At 43.5% G+C, this 22356-nt stretch overlaps 1 protein-coding gene across 1 annotated transcript in view; it reads right to left on the bottom strand.

The window, feature by feature from the left end:
- The window catches only part of LOC144759950 (carnosine synthase 1-like), a 356368-nt gene that overhangs the window by 284441 nt on the left and 49571 nt on the right, over window positions 1–22356 (bottom strand). The window lies entirely within an intron of this gene.

The following is a 22356-nucleotide window of genomic DNA, read 5'->3' as shown; positions in this document are numbered from 1 at the left end:
GATGGTGCAGGTGGAGGGAGACATGATGCAGACAGAGGGTGAGATGGTGCAGGCAGAGAGTGAGATGACACACGCAAAGAGAGAGATGGCGCAGGTAGAGAGTGAGATGTCACATGCAAAGAGAGAGATGACACACGCAAAGAGAGAGATGACGCAGGCAGAGAGTGAGATGACGCAAGTGGAGAGAGACATGATGCAGGTAGACGGTGAGATGGCGCAGGCAGAGAGTGAGATGACAAACACAAAGAGAGAGATGGTGCAGGCAGAGAGTGACATTAATGTTGAAGCTGTTCTGCACTGCCATAAAGTGAGAAACAACACTCACTGCATCATTTCCTACTCTGGTGAGACACAGTTGCTGTGCTATAAACTTACTTATGTTGTAAACTAGTGTTTATATCGTTTAGTTATTGTAATTGCTATGTAGTATGTTAGTAGTGGTCTATAATATGTTCTTTTCTCTTTACAACAGATTGTATTTATCTACAAAAAAAGAAGCAATATGCCTACTAAATCTGTTCGAAGAAGAAAATACCAAAAAAATTACTTTTCCAAGAAAATGCAATTACAAGATGTATGTAAAAAACAAAATACGGAGAAAAAGAAGAATGCTCCTGGTAAGGCAACAAAGCATTTTATACGGAAATTAACTCAATGTAAAAAAAGTCAAGATAATGCACAAAAGAAAAAAAATGTTTCTGCAACTAAGAAAAAGCAAAATCCCAGCTAAAATTTAGAAAAAGTTTATGGAGATGATATTGTCTATATTAATAGACGTAAAAATCAGTTCATTGACATTCGTAGGTGAATGTTTTATAACAGAATTGTTTTTAAATTTATTAAAAAATTTTAAGAATCGTAAAAGGAGAACAGATTTTTACAAGAAAAAGAAAAGTATAGAGAGGATAGTTGATCAGGCTTTTGAAATGAATTTTTTTTATATATTTTAGTAATTTATAGAATTCGTACACTAGACAAAGTAATCAATGTTTTGAAATCAAAAAGTAAGTGGAAAAGAGTAATTAATCGGACTAATTTTTGTAATGTTTTTTATGGAGAATGGAAGCATAGTTCAAGTTGTGAGCCATTTTTTAATGAAGAGAGTTATTTTCAGGATAATGATTTGGTGCATGCAGTTGACACCAGTGGTCGAGGTTATGAGGTGAAGGACGGTTGTCCGATTGAAAACGAAAAAATTGTGCCTAGAAATGCAGAAGAGGTGTTAGCTGATGAAGTTTTAGGGAGACATCCTAAGGCTCCAGTGTACACTTAGAATTGCAGTAGTATTTGTAGTGTGCGACAGGATTCAATTGATTTGTTTCCCAATTTCTTACGTACATATACTAAGAAAAGTCTAAAACAAAAAATTAAAATGTTGCAAGAGTTAGATCCTTGCAGAGTGAGAGAAAAATCAGGTTTGCATGGGCATTCACTGGCTTGTCTTTCTAGAAAAGTATGTCAGAGTGTTTTTCATCATTTTAGGATGTTAGCAGTACATCATACTAAAGTGAGGAAATTGGTGAGAAGGTTGTATTATGCAAAAAGTCCAGCACTTAAGCTAAAACAGTTAAACAGTGCTCTTTTGCATGGATCTGTATTAGATGTGAACAACATTTGTGGAGAAATTGAGTTTAGTTACTTTGGTGAAAAAGAGGGCAGTGCAGAAACTGATACAGTAATAGAAGGTAATGTGGAAGAGAATTTATAGAATTTAAGTACAGAAAATTTGGACCATGAAATTACAAAGTTTAATGTCATTTCAAGTGAAAGGCCAAATTTTTCTTGTGTGTGTTGTCGACGAACTCATTATAAGAATCAGACTAGGTTAGTTGATTGATATGTAAAAAGTGAAAAGTAAATTAATAATGAGTGGAAGGATTTTGCAACTTATTTGTTGGTAGAGAATTGTTTTGATTTGGGTTCTGATCTGCGTATTTGTAAATATTGTTATAATAAATTAAATGAAAACAAAATGCCTGCTAGAGCTGTGCATAATAATCTTGAGTTGTTAAACATTCCTTCTGAATTGATGGATTTAAATACTTATGAGTCTATTCTGATTCAATGTGTGCATCCATTTCAGGCTATTGTTCGCATGGAGCCTAAGACAGGGAAATTGCCTCCTTCAGATTTACAGAGAGGATTAAAGGGAAGAGTTGTTTATTTGCCTCTAGATTTAAAGAAAAATATTGTTACAATTGGTGTTGAAAAAGTGAAAGAGGAACCTCTGGTTATTCTAGTTAATGGCGTTCCTACAAAGAGTAAGAAAATCTGGCAAGAATTAGTGGATGTTAGGAAAGTCAAAAAGGCAACGTTGTATTTGGTAAAAAAACAATCAGTACTACAAAATGAATATGTAGGGGAAGAGGAAACAACTGTAGAAGAGGACAGTGATTTCTCAGCTGGGCAAATTGAAAAAGTAGATGTGTCTAGAAGTGAAGAAATTTATGAACATTATAGTGTTCATCCTCTGCATTCCAAAGAAGTAATGGGGAATGCTATTGAGTTGTTCCAAATGAAAGAAGCAAAAGGAAGTCCAATTAGTGTATGGGAAGAAAGCTTGGAAGCTCATTATTTTCCTCTGTTATTTCCAACAGGTCAAGGTGGTCGATATGATGACCGATCTGTTCAAATTCCTGCATCTGAATACCGGACTTTAAGATTATATGCAGTAGATCCAAGGTTTCGCCAATGTATTCCATATTTGTTTCATCTTCTGTTTGAGAGTGACTTGTCTGAATTTTCTTATGCAGTGACCCATATACTGAAAAGTGGAGTACATCTGCAAAATGTTTCGGCAAGGGACTTTATGGATAAAGTCCAACAGCAAGACACTATTTTGGAGTCTCAGCTAATTAATCTCATGGCATGTCAGCGTGGTACCAACGAGTATTGGTACCGTCGTCATGGGGAACTGAAATGTATGCAAAGAAACTTAGGAACTCCTACATGGTTCCTTACTCTTAGCTGTGCTGAGTATGCTTGGGAAGACTTACTTCAATTTCTTCGAGAGGCAAATGCAAACATAGAAAATATAGAATACAAGACACCTGGAGAACTGTGCTCTTTGGATCCAGTTAATGTATGCAGGTATTTCAATCATAGTTTTGAAGCTATGATGTCTTTTATCACAAACAAAAAAAATCCTCCTCTTGGAGAGGTTCTGGATTTCTTTTGGAGAAAGGAGTATCAAGCAAGAGGTGCTCCTCACATACATATGCTGCTATGGATCAAAGATGCTCCCAAATTTGGAACAGATTCGGATGACACAGTGATGAGTTTTATTGAACAGTTTTCTACATGTGTTGTTCCGAAAAGTACAGAAGAAAACAATTTAAGACATCAAGTCTTACGGTATCAAACCCATCGTTGTGGAAAATACTGTCATCAAAAGTTCAAATCCAAGGACAAGTTCTACACAAAATGTCATTTTGCATCTCCACGTCCAGTAACATCGAAATGAAGAGTGAACAATTTTATGTCATCTTTAAGGCATACTGTGACAAGAAACTCACCAAAAAATACATACAACTTAAAAAGAAATGAAGAGTCAAAATACATAAATGACTATAACCCAGTCCTTTTGGCCATGTGGAATGCTAACATGGATATTCAATATGTTGCTGACAACTCTATTGCTGTGGCTCGATATGTAACGTCTTACATAACAAAATCAGAAAAGACAGAACTAAAGGAAATGTGGGAAGAAATTTCTCATGAAAAGAGCCTAAGTAAGAAATTGTAGAGTTACAGTCTGAAGATGTTGTCGCATCGAGAAATTGGAGCATACGAATGTTCAGATCGGTTATCATCAGCAAGTCTATATGCCAAATCTAGAACAATCATTTGGGTGAGTCTAGGTCTTGCTGCAACACGAAACCGAGTTTTGAAATCTGTACAAGAAATTGAGTATTTGGCAGAGAAAGAACCAAACAGTACAGATATTTTGAAGACAAACATGTTGGATACATACTATCCAAATAGAAGTACTCATCTTGACAATGTTTGTCTCTATGAAGTACTGCAAAGCTATACTTTTAAGAGGAATATTACAGAAGATATCAATAAAGGAGTATATGCTGCAATTGGATGTGAAGGATGTCTGGTGAAACAAAGAAAAGGACATTTGATTAATCATCGAAAGTTGAGTTGCGAATCTCCTGACAAAAGGGAATTTTACTATTTAGCTCTTTGGCAACTCTTTAAGCCATGGCATACAGAAGAGGAACTACTTGGAGATTTTCTCAGTTATGAAGATTATTTCAATGCAAGCAAAAATACTATAGAATGTCCTGCTTTTACTATTTATCTGCAAATGTTGAACGATGAAATACAGCAAAAAGCTACAACTGCAGCAGAGATTGCTAGAGACAGTTCTCAAGACAGTCAGAGTTCTGCTTCGTTGAGTCAGGATCCACTCGGAGGACCAATTACCCAGAATGAAGCTGCCACTGCCATGGATGAGGTGGAAAGAGCAATGGAACAAGCTCAGGAGGATGTAGTAAACTTAGAAGAATTGAAAAAACAACTAAACGTTGAGCAGAAACAAATATATGATGAAGTCACAGAACAGATTGAGCATGGTTTATGTCATGAGAAAAAAGAGTGCTCATGTACGTCATTTAAACCTGTCCGACTGTACGTGAGTGGAGAATCAGGAACTGGAAAAAGTTTTCTAATTAAAGGAATTGCAACTTATCTACAGAAAAGAACCGAGTCATCGCTCTCTTGTGCTGTTACTGCTCCAACTGGGTTGGCAGGACAAAACATTAAAGGGATTACTTTACATCGTTTATTGATGCTGTCAGTAGAGCATGATAATAAATTACAATACCACAAGCTATCTGGAGAAGCTTATTGTGAAGTTTCCAAAGTCCTGAAGAAAATGAAACTTCATATCATTGATGAGGTAAGCATGGTATCAAATGTAATGCTTGCTTTTGTGCATTTAAGAATGCAACAAATTCTTAAAACAGAGTATGATGTGTTATTTGGAGGCAAACACATCATTGTTTTTGGAGATCTACTGCAGCAAACTCCTGTGAAAGGACAACCAGTGTTTAAAATGCTTACGCATGAAGATACCAGAAAGTGCCTAGGAAGCATTGGAAATGTTAATATATGGTTATATTTTAAATATGCAGAACTGCTTCAAAATATGCGACAGGCAAAGGATGAAGATTATAAAAATATTCTTCAAGATATAAGATTTGGAAAAGGTATTAATTGAACATGGCAAAGGAGCTTTACAGGCACGATTACTTTCAAATTTATTTCCAAACGAAAATATTCTCCCAGAGAATATTTATAGGAAAATTGCTGAAAACAAATCTGTGATATGCTTGATGCCAACTGTAGGAGAGTAGGGTCTGCTATCCTATGGTCAACCCAAATTTTTGCTTTTTGCTTCACTGGTTTTCGACTACTGAGGCTGTGGGCCTGCTAATCAGACCCCCAGCCTGCTGTTCTCTCTCTAAATTATTAATACATGTGCTATAGGTACATACCACAATTGGAAATGGACCCCTTGTCAGCCTCTGTACCATGCACTATAGGTGCTCAGGGCATAGGTGCCACCAAGGCCTACCAGGGGCTGCAGCATATCTTTTGCCACCCCTGGCTGGTTCTTAAATTGACACAACTGGCTGATCACTCAGCTGGGGCAAGGTGGTGTAATCACCTCTTGCTTAGGTATAGTATACCTATATCTAAACCTATATCTGGACACATATAAACCTGTGAGCCACTCCTATGGAAGGCCTCATCAATCCTGGAGGCAGAGTGCGTGGTTTAATGTGAGATGGAGCTCTAGAATGAGCTGAGCCTGTCTGCAGCTGTCGGGAACAACTCCCTAAGCTGTTTCAGGATAATGCCATACCATATACTATTAAGTGCATTATAATCCTCACGGTTATATAGCAACTTTGGTTTGGCTTTATCAAAACATGTTGTGTAAGGTGTCATACGAATTGGAATACTATCCCCTCGCCAGTTCTCGCGACGGGGATAGCATTCCACCCCTCTAGAGGGAGAAGACATGTTACTTTACTGAAATGCGGTTAATTTTAAAAGAGCCTCAGATCCACAAAATGGATGCTTCTGCCACAGACATAGGTCTGACCCCCTGCAGCTGACCGCAACCCAGCCAAGGGGGCCTGGACAAAGGGTTTCCTGTCGCAGGGCGGTGTTACACCCCCCCAGACAGGAGATAGTGGATTGTAGCAGGGAGGTTTGAAAGAAACCAGACACTGCATGGGGAGCACAAGGCTGCCCCTTGCATAATCCGGCCAAACCGGTTCTGGGGCACTCCAGCCCTCGTGCCAGCGTGGCCTGGATCAAAGGAAGGGGGTGTATCCACCCACTTCCTGGGTCCCACCCATAGGAGGGGACCTAGCAGGTAATCCAGCCCCCCAGATTCGAATAAGAGTGGGAGCAGTGCCAACGCACTTCAGATTATCCTGATGAAACATAAGAAACGAAACTCTGGACCCTTCGACATCCTACTCGACGTAGAAGACTGAAGAATCTCCCTTGTGGTCAAGGAGTGACCACCCTGTGCAAACAGGCACCATCCAGCCATCGACGTCTGCTTTGTTGCAGTTCCCGCCGGAACTCGAGCGACAGAGATTGACAAGATCAAGCTTGCCTGACTTCCAACAGCCCGATCCACAGTCCCTGCAGAGCTGAGACCCGTGGAGGCGACCGGAAGTGTGTGGCATGCCATCTTGAAAAGACCACAAGACGCTGACCGTGCAGCCCACGAGTGACCCTCGAAGCTGTACACCAGGGTTTGAGAAGCCCCAGCCCTGAGCCACTCTTGCACCGAAGTTCAGCCCTCCACACTCGACGAGTGCTGCGTGGGGCCCTTCTGCTTCTTTTGGCTCAACGCGTTGGCCCGGTCACTTGCCAGCTGGCTTGTGGCCCCTGTGCCGACGAAACTTGAAATACGACTTGCGATTCTGGTTGCTCCAGATTTGCACCAGCTCCCCTGAAAAGAAGCCCCCACTCTGACCCTCCTGGTTCGAGTGAGAAGCAATCTCCCGGTTTCGCGTGGATTGCTTTTGCCAAGTGTTGTTTGCTCCAATCTTGAAGCCGACAGCGCCGACGGCGAGAGCCTGCGTGGGACAGATCGTGACCCGCTCTTGGACATCGTAGATGCCCCAGAGCCCACGTGACAGCGGAGAGAAGCTCCTCAACAACCACCTGACTGCGACCGACATTGCCTGGTTCCGTCCTGGTTCCACCCTGGTCACTGCTGAGTGACCCAGACTCTGTCCCCTCTGCTTTCAGGTACTTTTCGACTTTAGTCCACCCTTGGACTCCACCGGACACTTCTCCTTCACCTCGCCTGCAGCCCTTTCAGCTCCAAGCACCAAGAACCTGCGTGACGAAACCCGACTCAACTTCGACCCTATGCACCCGCTTCCTGTGGGTGAGGTAACATTGCAACGCCGGTGTTCCCACACTGGTAAACACCTCTAGGGTCTGTGTCTAAAGTTTTGTCTACCTAGGTTCAGCGGAAGTGTCCTTAAACTCTATTTGTGTAACTTTTACGCACCATGGGTTAACATTGGTACATGCTTGTCCTTTCAGCACTGCACCCGAATCCCGCGGGCTTTTCCCGACTTCAGCATTGCTTGTCCCGACTGCTCCCAGCGATTCCCTAGGCCCTAGGCCTAACCACTGATCGATTGGTATCTCTTATACCATTTTTTTAGTATATGGTTTGAGTGGCCCCTAGGCCTCATCCAAAATTGTGCAACTTTGTATGTTATACTGTGCTTTTGATTTAACGCTTGTGCCCCTTTGTTCATAAAGAATACTGGGGATTGTTTTTAGTAATAAATACATATATTTTTATAATATATACTTGTGTGGTGTCCTTTCATTTGATATTACAGGATTGTATTTGGTAAAACAGCTCGCTTAACACGACCTCTTAAGTTAAGCCTTTAGGCTGCTTAGTCCATGCTACCCCTAGGATAGCTTGTCTAATAAGGTTGACTTACAACCAGACACCATAAGGGTTGTTTGGACTGATACAAGGTGGTTCCAGAATTGGAAACATCATATATCAGGCCAACTTCTCACATTGGTGAGCAGCGGTGCGGATTTGAGCTTGCTGTTTGTTTTACCATTGCAATCTTTTTATCAAATTGAAAGAACACATCAAGTACCTCTAGGTACATATAAATCAAAAGCTTAGCATATTTAAGTTCTACTGAACTTAGTAGTTGTAGATTAAAGGGATTAGCACACCCTGACTACAACTCACTAGCAAGGTACAGTAGGGAAACACTTAGTGTAGGTAGGTGCATCACTTACACCACACTAGAGTCATGTCTGACACAGGAAAAGCCTCAGGGTCTGTTCCTGTGACAGTTGACCTTACCAAGGCAACTTCCAGCTATGACAAGCTAACCCACAAAGACTTGGTTGCCTTGTGCATCTCAAGAGGGTTAAAAAGGGGCAGAAGTCCCACCAGTCCTTCCCTGATAGCCATTCTAGAACAGGATGACTTAGAAAAGGCGAATGCAGTTCCCTTAGAAACAGGAGATGGAGTGAACCCCCCTGTAACTGATACCACTCCAGAGGAGGAAGATGAGGAGGTAGAAGAGGAGGAAGAAGAGGACTCAGATAGAGAGGACCTTGAAGATCAGGATCAGAGGGGTAACCAGGTTATAGTTGCCAGGCTTAACCAGGCCAACTTAGACCTACTTGGGAATGGAGAGGGCCAGCACCTCCCCAGACTCCAAAACCACATTCTCCCAGGCAACAGAAGAGTGAGATCTCCATCAGGGGACTCTCATATTTCTAGTGCCTCAAGAGAATCTCAGAGAGGGATGACTTCCTCTCAGAAGATAGAACACAGAGCCAGGATGAGGGCTGTCAAACTCCAAATAGAGAGGGAGGAGGTAGCCCTGGCTCAAGCTAGACTTGCCTTGGCAAGAGAGCAGACATTGTGTGGCTTAGATGCCACTGGTGGCAGCATAATTCCTAGAGAAAAAGAGAGGAGCTATGATAATAGAAACCTGACAAAAATGGTGGCCCCCTACAAGGAAGGGGATGACATCCACAAATGGATGACTGCACTTGAGAGAGCCTGCATGGTACAGCAGGTTCCTCAGGAACAGTGGGCTGCAATTTTATGGTACTCCTTTTCTGAGAAAGGGAGGGACAGGCTCCTCACAGTTAGACCTGAGGATGCCAAAAACTACTCTGTCCTGAAGAGTGCTCTTATTGAAGGGTTTGGCCTAACCACTGAGCAATACAGGTTGTTGTTCAGAGACACCCAAAAAGCATAGACTCAGGACTGGACTGATTTTGTTGATTGTGCCACTAAGGCTCTGGAGGGTTGGTTGCAGGGAAGTAAAGTTTCAGACTATACAGGATTGTACAATCTTATCATGAGAGAACAGATCCTTAATAACTGTACAAACCAGCTGTTGCATCAATACCTTATTGACTCTGATCTGACCTCTCCCCAAGAATTGGGAAAGAAGGCAGACAAGTGGGTCAGAACAAGGATTAAGCAGAAACCCCAGAACCAAGGTGGTGACCAGAAGAAAACAGACCAGAAGGGTGGGAATCAGAAAGATAAAGAAAAGGACCAGAAGTCTTCAGGCCCCCAAACTAATAATAAGGAGGGTGGTTCCCAAAATGGAGACAAGAAAAAGAAGAATGATGGCCCAAAGAAACCTTGGTGTAATACCTGCAAATCAGTTTCACACTGGGGCAGTGAATGCACCAAGAAAAATCCAGTCCCCACCACTGCAGCTCCTAAAGCACCTGCACCCCCTAGTTCAGTAAGCAGTGGGGGTACACAGCCAAAGGGTGTAGTAGGGTTAACCCTGGGTACTGAGGTGGGACCTGGCCTAGTCAGAGTCCCTACTCAGGCAGTTCTCCTATATGATGTGGACCTAGCTTTGTCCACTACAGTGAGTCCCAGTAACCTGGGCAAATATAGGCAGACGCCTTTGATAAATGAGAAACTGGCTCAGGCCTACAGGGACACACGTGCCAGTGTCACAATGGTGACACCTGACTTTGGGGACCCTGGACAGATTGTACTAGGTGAAAGTTACCTAGTGACCAATGCAAGCAACTCCACTACTTCCCATAGTGTGGCTGTTGTGAACTTCTCCTGGGGAGGGGTAGATGGCCTAACGAAAGTAGTTGTGAGTGCAGACCTCCCAGTAGACTGTCTGTTAGGCAATGATCTTGAAAGCTCAGTTTGGTCAGAAGTTGAGTACAGGACTCATGCAGAAATGCTAGGGATTTCAGCACATGTCCTTGCAGTGACAAGGACTCAGGCTACGAAGTGCCTTCCTGAACCAGTGGTGGATCTTGGAACAATAGACGAACCACAACCCAAGAGAAGGAGCAAGAGGGTTAAGGCTATGTCTTCCCCCTTGCCCCAGGTTGAGGATCAGATCTCACAGGAGACTGATTCTGCAGTCCAAGAGGAGACTGTCTCAGAGGAACTGGAGCCTGATCAGGTTGAGTTTCTAGGGACAGGGGAACCCTCAAGGGCAGACCTGGGGCAGGCCCAATTAGATTGCCCTTCACTTGAACCCCTCAGACAGCAAGCTGCTGCTGAGGCTGCAGGGAATGCCCAAGGTGCCCATAGTGTGTATTGGGAAGATGGACTCCTTTACTCAGAGGTTAGAGACCCCAAGCCTGGTACAACCAGGAGGTTGGTAATACCTTTGAAGTTTAGGGGTTTCCTTCTCACCTTGGCCCATGATATTCCCCTTGCAGGACACTTAGGCCAGAACAAGACTTGGGACAGGCTTGTTCCACACTTTCACTGGCCTCATATGTCAGAAAATGTCAAGGAGTTTTGTCGCTCCTGTGTTACTTGCCAAGCCAGTGGTAAGTCAGGTGGCACAACAAAGGCCCCCCTCATACCACTACCTGTGGTGGGGGTACCCTTTGAACGTGTTGGAATAGACATTGTGGGTCCCATGGATCCTCAAACAGCATCTGGGCACAGATTTATACTGGTGGTAGTGGATCATGCCACCAGGTACCCAGAAGCAATTCCCCTAAGGACTACCACAGCCCCTGTGGTGGCAAAAGCCCTCACTGCAGTTTTCTCAAGAGTGGGCTTTCCAAAGGAGGTGTTATCAGACAGAGGTACCAACTTCATGTCTGGATATCTAAAAGCAATGTGGAAGGAGTGTGGAGTAAACTACAAGTTTACCACACCCTATCACCCACAGTGCAATGGGCTTGTGGAGAGATTCAACAAGACCCTCAAGGGAATGATAAAAGGTTTACCAGAGAAGCTCAGGCGGAAATGGGACATCCTTTTACCCTGCTTGCTCTTTGCTTACAGAGAGGTCCCACAGAAGGGGGTTGGCTACAGCCCTTTTGAACTTTTGTTTGGCCACCCTGTGAGGGGTCCATTATGTTTGGTGAAGGAAGGATGGGAGTTACCTCTCAAAAAGCCTAAGCTAGATATTGTGGACTATGTACTTGGTCTCCGCTCCCGGATGGCTGAGTATATGGAGAGAGCATCCAAAAACCTGGAGGCAAGCCAAGAATTACAGAAAGCTTGGCATGACCAAAAGGCTGTTCTGGTTGAGTACCAGCCAGGGCAGAAGGTGTGGGTGTTGGAGCCAGTGGCCCCAGCAGCACTCCAGGACAAATGGACTGGACCCTACCCTATCATTGAGAAAAAGGGAGAAGTCACCTACTTGGTTGACTTTGGAACCCCTAGGAGCCCCCATAGGGTGCTCCATGTAAATCGTTTGAAAGCATTTGTGGACAGGGAGGACATGAGCTTGCTCATGGCCACAGATGGGGAACAGGAGGAAGAGAGTGACCCTCTCCCAGACCTGCTTTCTCAGAACCCTGATGATGGTTCAGTTGATGGAGTAGCCTTGGCAGGCAGCCTCACTGACCAGCAGCAGATGGAGTGCAGACAAGTTTTGCAAGCCCACAGACATTTGTTTTCACTCACACCCAGTCAAACTAACTGGTGCACCCATGAGGTGGACACCGGTGACAGTCTGCCTGTGAAGAATAAGATCTACAGGCAACCTGACCATGTCAGGGATTGTATAAAGGCTGAGGTGCAAAAGATGTTGGAGCTTGGAGTGATTGAGCCATCAGAGAGCCCATGGGCAAGCACAGTGGTCCTTGTGCCAAAACCTCATACCCAAGATGGAAAGAGAGAAATGAGATTTTGTGTGGACTACAGAGGTCTCAATGCTGTCACTAGGACAGATGCACATCCCATTCCAAGAGCAGATGAGCTCATTGATAAATTGGCTGCTGCCAAGTTTCTGAGCACATTTGATTTGACAGCTGGCTACTGGCAGATCAGACTAGCTGAAGAGTCAAAAGCCAAGACAGCATTCTCTACCCCTAGTGGACATTATCAGTTTGTGGTAATGCCCTTTGGTTTGAAGAATGCACCTGCCACTTTCCAAAGGTTGGTGAACCAAGTCCTTGCTGGGTTGGATGACTTTTGTGCAGCATATCTAGATGATATTGCTGTCTTTAGCTCCACCTGGGAGGATCACCTGATCCACCTGAAGAAAGTTCTGGAGGCCCTGCAAAAGGCAGGCCTGACTATCAAGGCTACCAAGTGCCAGATAGGGCAGAGCAAGGTTGTGTACCTGGGCCACCTAGTAGGTGGAGGTCAGGTTCAGCCACTGGAGAGCAAGATCCAGACCATACAGGACTGGGCTCCTCCAACTACCCAGACACAAGTCAGAGCCTTCTTGGGCCTGACTGGGTATTACAGAAAGTTTGTGAAAAACTATGGGTCCATTGTGACACCATTAAATGACTTGACATCCAAAAAGATGCCAAAAAAGGTTCAGTGGACAGTTAGCTGTCAAAAGGCATTTGATGACCTGAAGAAGGCCATGTGCTCTGCACCTATCCTGAAGAGTCCTGACTACTCCAAACAGTTCATTGTACAGACAGATGCTTCTGAGTTGGGGGTGGGAGCTGTGCTTTCACAACTTAATCAAGATGGTCAAGACCAGCCCATTGCTTTCATTAGCAGAAGGCTGACCCCCAGGGAGAAACGTTGGTCAGCTATTGAGAGGGAGGCTTTTGCTGTGGTTTGGGCCCTGAAGAAGTTGAGGCCATACTTGTTTGGTACTCACTTCCTAGTTCAGACAGACCATAAGCCCCTCTTGTGGCTAAATCAGATGAAGGGTGAAAATCCCAAACTGCTCAGGTGGTCCATTTCCCTACAGGGGATGGACTTTACAGTGGAGCACCGCCCAGGGACTGACCATGGTAATGCAGATGGTCTCTCCAGGTACTTCCACTTAGAACATGAAGACTTATCTGGTCAAGGTTAGTTTAATGTCCCTGCGTTTGGGGGGGGGGGGGGTGTAGGAGAGTAGGGTCTGCTATCCTATGGTCAACCCAAATTTTTGTTTTTTGCTTCACTGGTTTTCGACTACTGAGGCTGTGGGCCTGCTAATCAGACCCCCAGCCTGCTGTTCTCTCTCTAAATTATTAATACATGTGCTATAGGTACATACCACAATTGGAAATGGACTCCTTGTCAGCCCCTGTACCATGCACTATAGGTGCTCAGGGCATAGGTGCCACCAAGGCCTACCAGGGGCTGCAGCATATCTTTTGCCACCCCTGGCTGGTTCTTAAATTGACACAACTGGCTGATCACTCAGCTTGGGCAAGGTGGTGTAATCACCTCTTGCTTAGGTATAGTATACCTATATCTAAACCTATATCTGGACACATAAAAACCTGTGAGCCACTCCTATGGAAGGCCTCATCAATCCTGGAGGCAGAGTGCGTGGTTTAATGTGAGATGGAGCTCTAGCATGATCTGAGCCTGTCTGCAGCTGTCGGGAACAACTCCCTAAGCTGTTTCAGGATAATGCCATACCATATACTATTAAGTGCATTATAATCCTCGCGGTTATATAGCAACTTTGGTTTGGCTTTATCAAAACATGTCGTGTAAGGTGTCATACGAATTGGAATACTATCCCCTCGCCAGTTCTGGCAACGGGGATAGCATTCCACCCCTCTAGAGGGAGAAGACATGTTACTTTACTGAAATGCGGTTAATTTTAAAAGAGCCTCAGATCCACAAAATGGATGCTTCTGCCACAGACACAGGTCTGACCCCCTGCAGCTGTCCGAAAATCAGGCAAGGGGGCCTGGACAAAGGGTTTCCTGTCGCAGGGTGGTGTTACACCCCCCAGACAGGAGATAGTGGATTGTAGCAGGGAGGTTTGAAAGAAACCAGACACTGCATGGGGAGCACAAGGCTGCCCCTTGCATAATCTGGCCAAACCGGTTCTGGAGCACTCCAGCCCAGCACGGCCTGGACCACTTCCTGGGTCCCACCCATAGGAGGGGACCTATCAGACTGAAGAATCTCCCTTGTGGTCAAGGAGTGACCACCCTGTGCAAACAGGCACCATCCAGCCATCGATGTCTGCTTTGTTGCAGTTCCCGCCGGAACTCGAGCGACAGAGATCGACGAGATCAAGCTTGCCTGACTTCCAACAGGCCGATCCACAGTCCCTGCAGAGCTAAGACCCGTGGAGGCGACCGGATGCGTGGGGCACGCCATCTTGAAAAGACCACGAGATGCTGACCGTGCAGCCCACGAGTGACCCTCGAAGCTGTACACCGGGGTTTGAGAAGCCCCAGCCCTGAGTCACTCTTGCACCGAAGTTCAGCCCTCCACACTCGACGAGTGCTGCGTGGGGCCCTTTCTGCTTCTTTTGGCTCGACGTGTTGGCCCGGTCACTTGCCAGCTGGCTTGTGGCCCCTGTGCCGACGAAACTTGAAATACGACTTGCGATTCTGGTTACTCCAGATTTGCACCAGCTCCCCTGAAAAGGAGCCCCCACTCTGACCCTCCTGGTTCGAGTGAGAAGCAATCTCCCGGTTTCACATGGATTTCTTTTGCCAAGTGTTGTTTGCTCCAATCTTGAAGCCGACAGCGCCGACGGCGAGAGCCTGCGTGGGACAGATCGTGACCCGCTCCTGGACGTCGTAGATGCCCCAGAGCCCACGTGACAGCGGAGAGAAGCTCCTCGACAACCACCTGACTGCACCCGACATTGCCTGGTTCCGTCCTGGTTCCACACTGGTCACTGCTGAGTGACCCAGACTCTGTCCCCTCTGCTTTCAGGTACTTTTCGACTTGAGTCCACCCTTAGACTCCACCGGACACTTCTCCTTCACCTCGCCTGCAGCCCTTTCAGCTCAAAGCACCAAGAACCTGCGTGACGAAACCCGACTCAACTTCGACCCTATGCACCCGCTTCCTGTGGGTGAGGTAACATTGCAACGCCGGTGTTCCCACACTGGTACACACCTCTAGGGTCTGTGTCTAAAGTTTTGTCTTCCTAGGTTCAGCGGAAGTGTCCTTAAACTCTATTTGTGTAACTTTTACGCACCATTGGTTAACATTGGTACATGCTTGTGCTTTCAGCACTGCACCCGAATCCCGCGGGCTTTTCCTGACTTCAGCATTGCTTGTCCCGACTGCTCCCAGCGATTCCCTAGGCCCTAGGCCTAACCACTGATCGATTGGTATCTCTTATACCATTTTTTTAGTATATGGTTTGAGTGGCCCCTAGGCCTCATCCAAAATTGTGCAACTTTGTATGTTATACTGTGCTTTTGATTTAACGCTTGTGCCCCTTTGTTCATAAAGAATACTGGGGATTGTTTTTAGTAATAAATACATATATTTTTATAATATATACTTGTGTGGTGTCCTTTCATTTGATATTACAGGATTGTATTTGGTAAAACAGCTCGCTTAACACGACCTCTTAAGTTAAGCCTTTAGGCTGCTTAGTCCATGCTACCCCTAGGATAGCTTGTCTAATAAGGTTGACTTACAACCAGACACTATAAGGGTTGTTTGGACTGATACAAGGTGGTTCCAGAATTGGAAACATCATATATCAGGCCAACTTCTCACATTGGTGAGCAGCGGTGCGGATTTGAGCTTGCTGTTTGTTTTACCATTGCAATCTTTTTATCAAATTGAAAGATCACATCAAGTACCTCTAGGTACATATAAATCAAAAGCTTAGCATATTTAAGTTCTACTGAACTTAGTAGTTGTAGATTAAATGGATTATCACGCCCTGACTACAACTCACTAGCAAGGTACAGTAGGGAAACACTTAGTGTAGGTAGGTGCATCACTTACACCACACTAGAGTCATGTCTGACACAGGAAAAGCCTCAGGGTCTGTTCCTGTGACAGTTGACCTTACCAAGGCAACTTCCAGCTATGACAAGCTAACCCACAAAGACTTGGTTGCCTTGTGCATCTCAAGAGGGTTAAAAAGGGGCAGAAGTCCCACCAGTCCTTCCCTGATAGCCATTCTAGAACAGGATGACTTAGAAAAGGCGAATGCAGTTCCCTTAGAAACAGGAGATGGAGTGAACCCCCCTGTAACTGATACCACTCCAGAGGAGGAAGATGAGGAGGTAGAAGAGGAGGAAGAAGAGGACTCAGATAGAGAGGACCTTGAAGATCAGGATCAGAGGGGTAACCAGGTTATAGTTGCCAGGCTTAACCAGGCCAACTTAGACCTACTTGGGAATGGAGAGGGCCAGCACCTCCCCAGACTCCAAAACCACATTCTCCCAGGCAACAGAAGAGTGAGATCTCCATCAGGGGACTCTCATATTTCTAGTGCCTCAAGAGAATCTCAGAGAGGGATGACTTCCTCTCAGAAGATAGAACACAGAGCCAGGATGAGGGCTGTCAAACTCCAAATAGAGAGGGAGGAGGTAGCCCTGGCTCATAAGTTAAGCCTTTAGGCTGCTTAGTCCATGCTACCCCTAGGATAGCTTGTATAATAAGGTTGACTTACAACCAGACACCATAAGGGTTGTTTGGACTGATACAAGGTGGTTCCAGAATTGGAAACATCATATATCAGGCCAACTTCTCACACCAACTCTGCAAGAATGTTCAATCTTCAACAACAAAATGTTAAAGTTAGAAAATCAAGAGATTGTAAAACTGGAAGCTATTGATAAAATAGAGCATGAAGGAGCTACTATTATTTTGTCAGAAAAGTTGAAATCAAAATTGGATTCTTTAGAGAAGACAATATCTAAAACTGCTGGTTTTGAAAAGAGTCTATATGCATGTTTAAATTGTCGTATAATTTTACGACGGAATTTACATGTGGAAAGAGGTTTAGTAAATGGAGCAATGGGTCATGTTGTTGATTTTGTGAATTATCGAAATAGAGATGAAATTGAATTTTTGAAAATTAAATTTGATGGAATTGAAGAAGTACAACAATTGAGTCGTTGTTCTGCTCGATTTTTGCTTGTGAAAGATTTATATGTCCGCCGAAAACAGTTTCCTGTTTGTTTGGCATATGCGGTGACTATTCATAAATCTCAAGGTTTAAGTGTAGATAGTGCTTTGGTGAATATTGGAAGTTCTGTGTTCAAGGAGGTTATGGCATATGTTGCTTTATCTCGAGTCAGAACTTTATCTGGATTATACTTGATTGATTTTGATGAGACAAAGATTAGTGCAGATCTAAATTGTGTCAAAGAGAATAATAGGTTAAGAATAGAATATGCTCCAAATTTACCTCAATATCCTTTATTTGAAAAGCCTGTGGTAGGCCGAAAAAGAAGAAATGAGAAAAATTGTAGCGAGTTTGTAGCAAAAAGAAAAAAACTAGATGACCCAGTAATTGTAAGCAGAAAGGAAAAGAATTCTGTTGAAGATGTTGTTGGATTTCAGTTTGAAAACAGTTCTGGTGTCAACTGCTATGCTAATGTAGTGGTTAATGTGGTTTTTTTCTCCAAACTTTACATGAGCAGATTGTTGAAAATCGGGATCAAAGATTTTTTTGTTTGTTGAATACGGTGTTTGAGAAATGTAGCAGTGATAAAACAAAAATAGAAAGTGTTTGTGATATTTGAAATGTTTTAGACATATGTTCTGGTCTAAATCAATTTTCACAGAATATTCAGCAAGATTGTCAGGAATTTCTAATGTATATGCTTGTTGTATTGCAAGATGAAGGTATAGATGTTGAAAATATTTTTGGCCTTTCTTATAAATCGCAGCATGACTGCGACAATTGTTCCTTTTCAAGTAGTACTACAATAGACACTGAACGATTTATATATTTGACTTTACCAGACTGCAAATCAGTGTCTTTTAATAATCTCGTTAGAGAATAAAATGAAAACATGGTCTGTACCCAATGTAACTCTGCAATGCTATCAACATTATTTATACAAAGATATGGACAGTATGTAATTTTAATGTTCCAATGATGTAGACCTGATGGAACTAAATTGACAACTTTAATTAAAAATGTTGTGGCTTTTCAATTATCAATTTCAGGAAGAACCTTTGTAACTGCAGCAATTATTTTCCATGATGGTCCTTCTACAACATCAGGACATTACACAGCTTATTTAAAACATCAAAAAGGCTGGACGTATTGTAACAATACTCAATTGACTTTCAAACAACGTTTGCCTTTTGACTTATAAAATTCTTACCTAGTGTTCTTACAACCCAAATTTTAGGAAAAGTAATTGGACTAGGAAGATTAGAGCAGTTAATAAAAGTTAGTCTGCTGTTCAAAATTACTTTGTGAGTGAGAGTGATCAAGATAATAAAAAACTTGTAGTTCTCATAGAGGTAGTGTAAGTGTATCACACAGTGAGTGATATCAGTATTATGGGAAATGTTGATCATGAGTGAGCCAGAGGTGGAAATATAACTATTGTTAGATGATCGAATAGATGTTGGAGATTTTCATTCAGAAAGTCGGGTAAATAGAAGTTTAAAAGTACTATTAAGTAATTTCCAAAAAAAGGACTTTTCATATACTATTTGGCCTCGTGGAAAAGTAAGCGAATCAAAAATGAATATTTCGGGTAAATGTTGTTAATATATGTTTTTATATTACTTTACTTTGAGAGTATAATAATGACATACTAATGTTTTATTAGTTTGTGATTGTTGAAATGTACATAACTAATTGTTGTTTGAAAAAAACATTTAAGATATGTTTTCTTCTAAGTTTTACTTTATTTATTGAAATGTTGTATGGATTTTTTAAACACAATCTTTTTGATTGTGGTTTTTTTTTCCCTGCTGTCATATGATGAGTAGTATTAAACTCACTGTTTTTAGTGAAATTCAATATATTCTGAGAACAGCAAAATAAATCATATAACATATTGTACAAGTTATTTTGTATTTTGTATTGTGAAATATATATTATACTCCCCTTGTCTGAAGCTCACTCTCCTATATCCACCCTCTATCACTCCTCTTTACTCACCCTCACTGCCCTTCTCTCACACTTCTTCACCCCCGTTCCCTTACTCCGCTTCCCTCACTACCCCTCATTCCCCATTACTTCACTCCCCTTCCCCTCTCTCCCCTCCCCAACTTTCCTGCTCTCAGTCCCTCTGCTTCACTCCCCTTCCCCTCTCTTACCTTCCTTTGCTCCCTCACTCATTTTCCATCTCTCACTCACCTTACTCTACTTCACCTACTACTTCTCTCACTCCCTCTGTCCTCTCACATCCTCACTCCCCTTCCCTTACTCCCTCTCTCTTACCCTCACTCTCTCTATCCCCTCACTTTGTCACTCCCCCTTGCCTCACGCTCACTCCCTTTAACTCACCAACACTCCCTCACTTACCTTTCTTTGCTCCCTCACTCAGTCCCCTTCTCTCACTCCTTTCTTCACTCCCTCTATCTCCTCACTCCCTAACTTCCCTTGTCTTATGCTCACTCGCCTTTATCCACCCTCTATCACCCCTCTTTCCTCAACCTCACTGTCCTTCTCTCACCCTCCCTCACCCCTGTTCCCTTACTCCACTTCCCTCACTTATCCTCATTCTCCATCCTTAATTCCCCTTCCCCTCACTCTCCTCTCCACTCACCTTTTCCCAGTCTCTCTGCTTCACTCCCCTTCCCCTTCTTTCCTTTCTTTGTTCCCTCAGTAACTCCCCTTCCCTCACTCACCTTACTCCACTTTACTCACTCCTTCTCTCACTCCCTCTGTCCTCTCACTTCCTCACTCCTCTTCCCTCACTCCCTCTCTGTTACCCTCACTCCCTCTGTCCCCTCACTCTCTCACTCCCCTTCACTCACCCTCACTCACCTTCCACCCCTCACTGTCGTGAACGCACCCTCACTCACTCCCCCTTCCCTCTCACTCACTCCCCTTCCCTTACTCCCCTTTCCTCATTTAGTTTTGCTAACTCACTTTCCTTAAGTCCCTTACTCACCTTCACTTCATTTCTCTCTCCCTCTTTCCCTCTGTGTCACTCAATCTAACCGCCTCATTATCCTCTCAGTCATTTGCTCTCCCTCTACTTCTCTTTCCCTCTCTCTGTCCTTCACCGTTCCTTTGTTTCCCTTTCTGTTTCCTTCACTCCTACTTTATCTCTTAGTACCCTTTTATGACTTTTAATCTCCTGCCTTGTATCTTGTATTTTGAAATATATATTATAAATATTATAACTTACTTTTTTTTCTCTTCCACAGAAATTCAATTTAGTAAAAATATGTAATTAAGTTTACATTACTTATAAGGTAAGTTTGACAAACAAAATTTAGTTTCTCATCACTCTTTTCCTCAACCTCACTGCTCTTCTCTCACCCTCCCTCACCCCCGTTCCCTTACTCCGCTTCCCTCACTTATTCTCATTTCCCATGTTCACTACCCTTCCCCTCTCTCACCTCTTCCACACTCAACTTCTTTCAGTCCCCCTGCTTCACTTCCCTTCCCCTCTCTTCCCTTACTTCGCTTTGTCGCTCATTCTCCTTTCCTCTCTCACTGTACTCCACTTCGCTCCCTCTGTCCTCTCACTTCCTCACTCCTCTTCCCTCACTCCATCTGTCTTACCCTCACTCCCTCTGTCCCCTCACTCTCTCACTTCCCTTCACTCACCTTCACTCACCATCCATCCCTCACTGTCATCAACTCACCCTCACTCACTCCCCCTTCCTTCTCCCTCACTCCCCTTGTCTTACTCTCACTCCCATTACTTTATCCTCCCTCACCCTCCTTCCCTCAATATCAATCCCCTTTTTTCACCTTTACTCATTCTCTTCCCTCACTCCCTGTCACTCTCCTTCATTCACTCCACAAAGACTCATTCCCGTTCACAACTCACTTTCCCTCACTCCCCTTCTGTCATTTGTTCTCTCAGTCACTTTCTCCCCTTCATTCAGTCATTTTATCGATTCATTTATGCTGTACACATTCATTGAAAAAAAGAAAGACACAATATATAATGAATATAGCTCTTTTTTGAGAATTGGAGGTGGTTCTAAAAATAACTTTTTTTTTCTTCTTTTTTTGTTTTTACATTTTTTTTCTACTTTTTAAGAACGATTTTATATTTTTGGGAATTTTTTTCAGGACAAAAACAAAACCAGGGAATGCAAAACTGCTCAACAGGAGCAAAATAAAGGAGAAGAATTAGGGCTGGGTGGAGCAGCGGTGTTCCTCCTTCTTTCGAACAATTAGTTCAATGCTCTGCTCCCCGTAGCAGAGCAGATCATCACACTGGTTGCATCTTATTTTCAAATCTGCAAACACCGGCTGTATGTTGGGGATTAAAGTTGGTGTTGTTCCTCTCCCAGACGATGTAGATGCTCCGGTGGAGGTGGTGGCGCCATCTCTTGGGGGATTGCGTGCCAAGTCCCTGGTGCTCTCCCTAGCAAAGTTGTTAAAATGCCTCCTTTCCACATGCCGGATCAAGGTGGCATTCCCAAAGCTGTACTTTCGGGTGGGATCCCCACGTGACGGAGTTGTGTCACATATCCGGCACGTTACTTTTGCAGCATTGCATTTCTTTTCCCCCTTTGGGAAAGTAAAGAACTTCCAAATGAAATGCTCTTTAACTTTTCTTTGGGGGGGTCCTCAGGCAGGAATTCCATATCAGAGAAAAAAGATTTATATGTCCGCCGAAAACAGTTTCCTGTTTGTTTGGCATATGCGGTGACTATTCATAAATCTCAAGGTTTAAGTGTAGATAGTGCTTTGGTGAATATTGGAAGTTCTGTGTTCAAGGAGGGTATGGCATATGTTGCTTTATCTCGAGTCAGAACTTTATCTGGATTATACTTGATTGATTTTGATGAGACAAAGATTAGTGCAGATCTAAATTGTGTGAAAGAGTATAATAGGTTAAGAAGAGAATATGCTCCAAATTTACCTCAATATCCTTTATTTGAAGAGCCTGTGGTAGGCCAAAAAAGAAGAAATGAGAAAAATTGTAGCGAGGTTGTAGCAAAAAGAAAAAAACTAGATGAACCAGTAATTGTAAGCAGAAAGGAAAAGGATTCTGTTGAAGATGTTG

Source organism: Lissotriton helveticus, chromosome 1_1 (assembly GCF_964261635.1).
Source record: "Lissotriton helveticus chromosome 1_1, aLisHel1.1, whole genome shotgun sequence".
Lineage (NCBI taxonomy): Eukaryota > Metazoa > Chordata > Amphibia > Caudata > Salamandridae > Lissotriton > Lissotriton helveticus.
The sequence above is the reverse complement of the archived record's forward strand: the minus strand, read 5'-3'. Positions and strand labels throughout refer to the sequence as shown.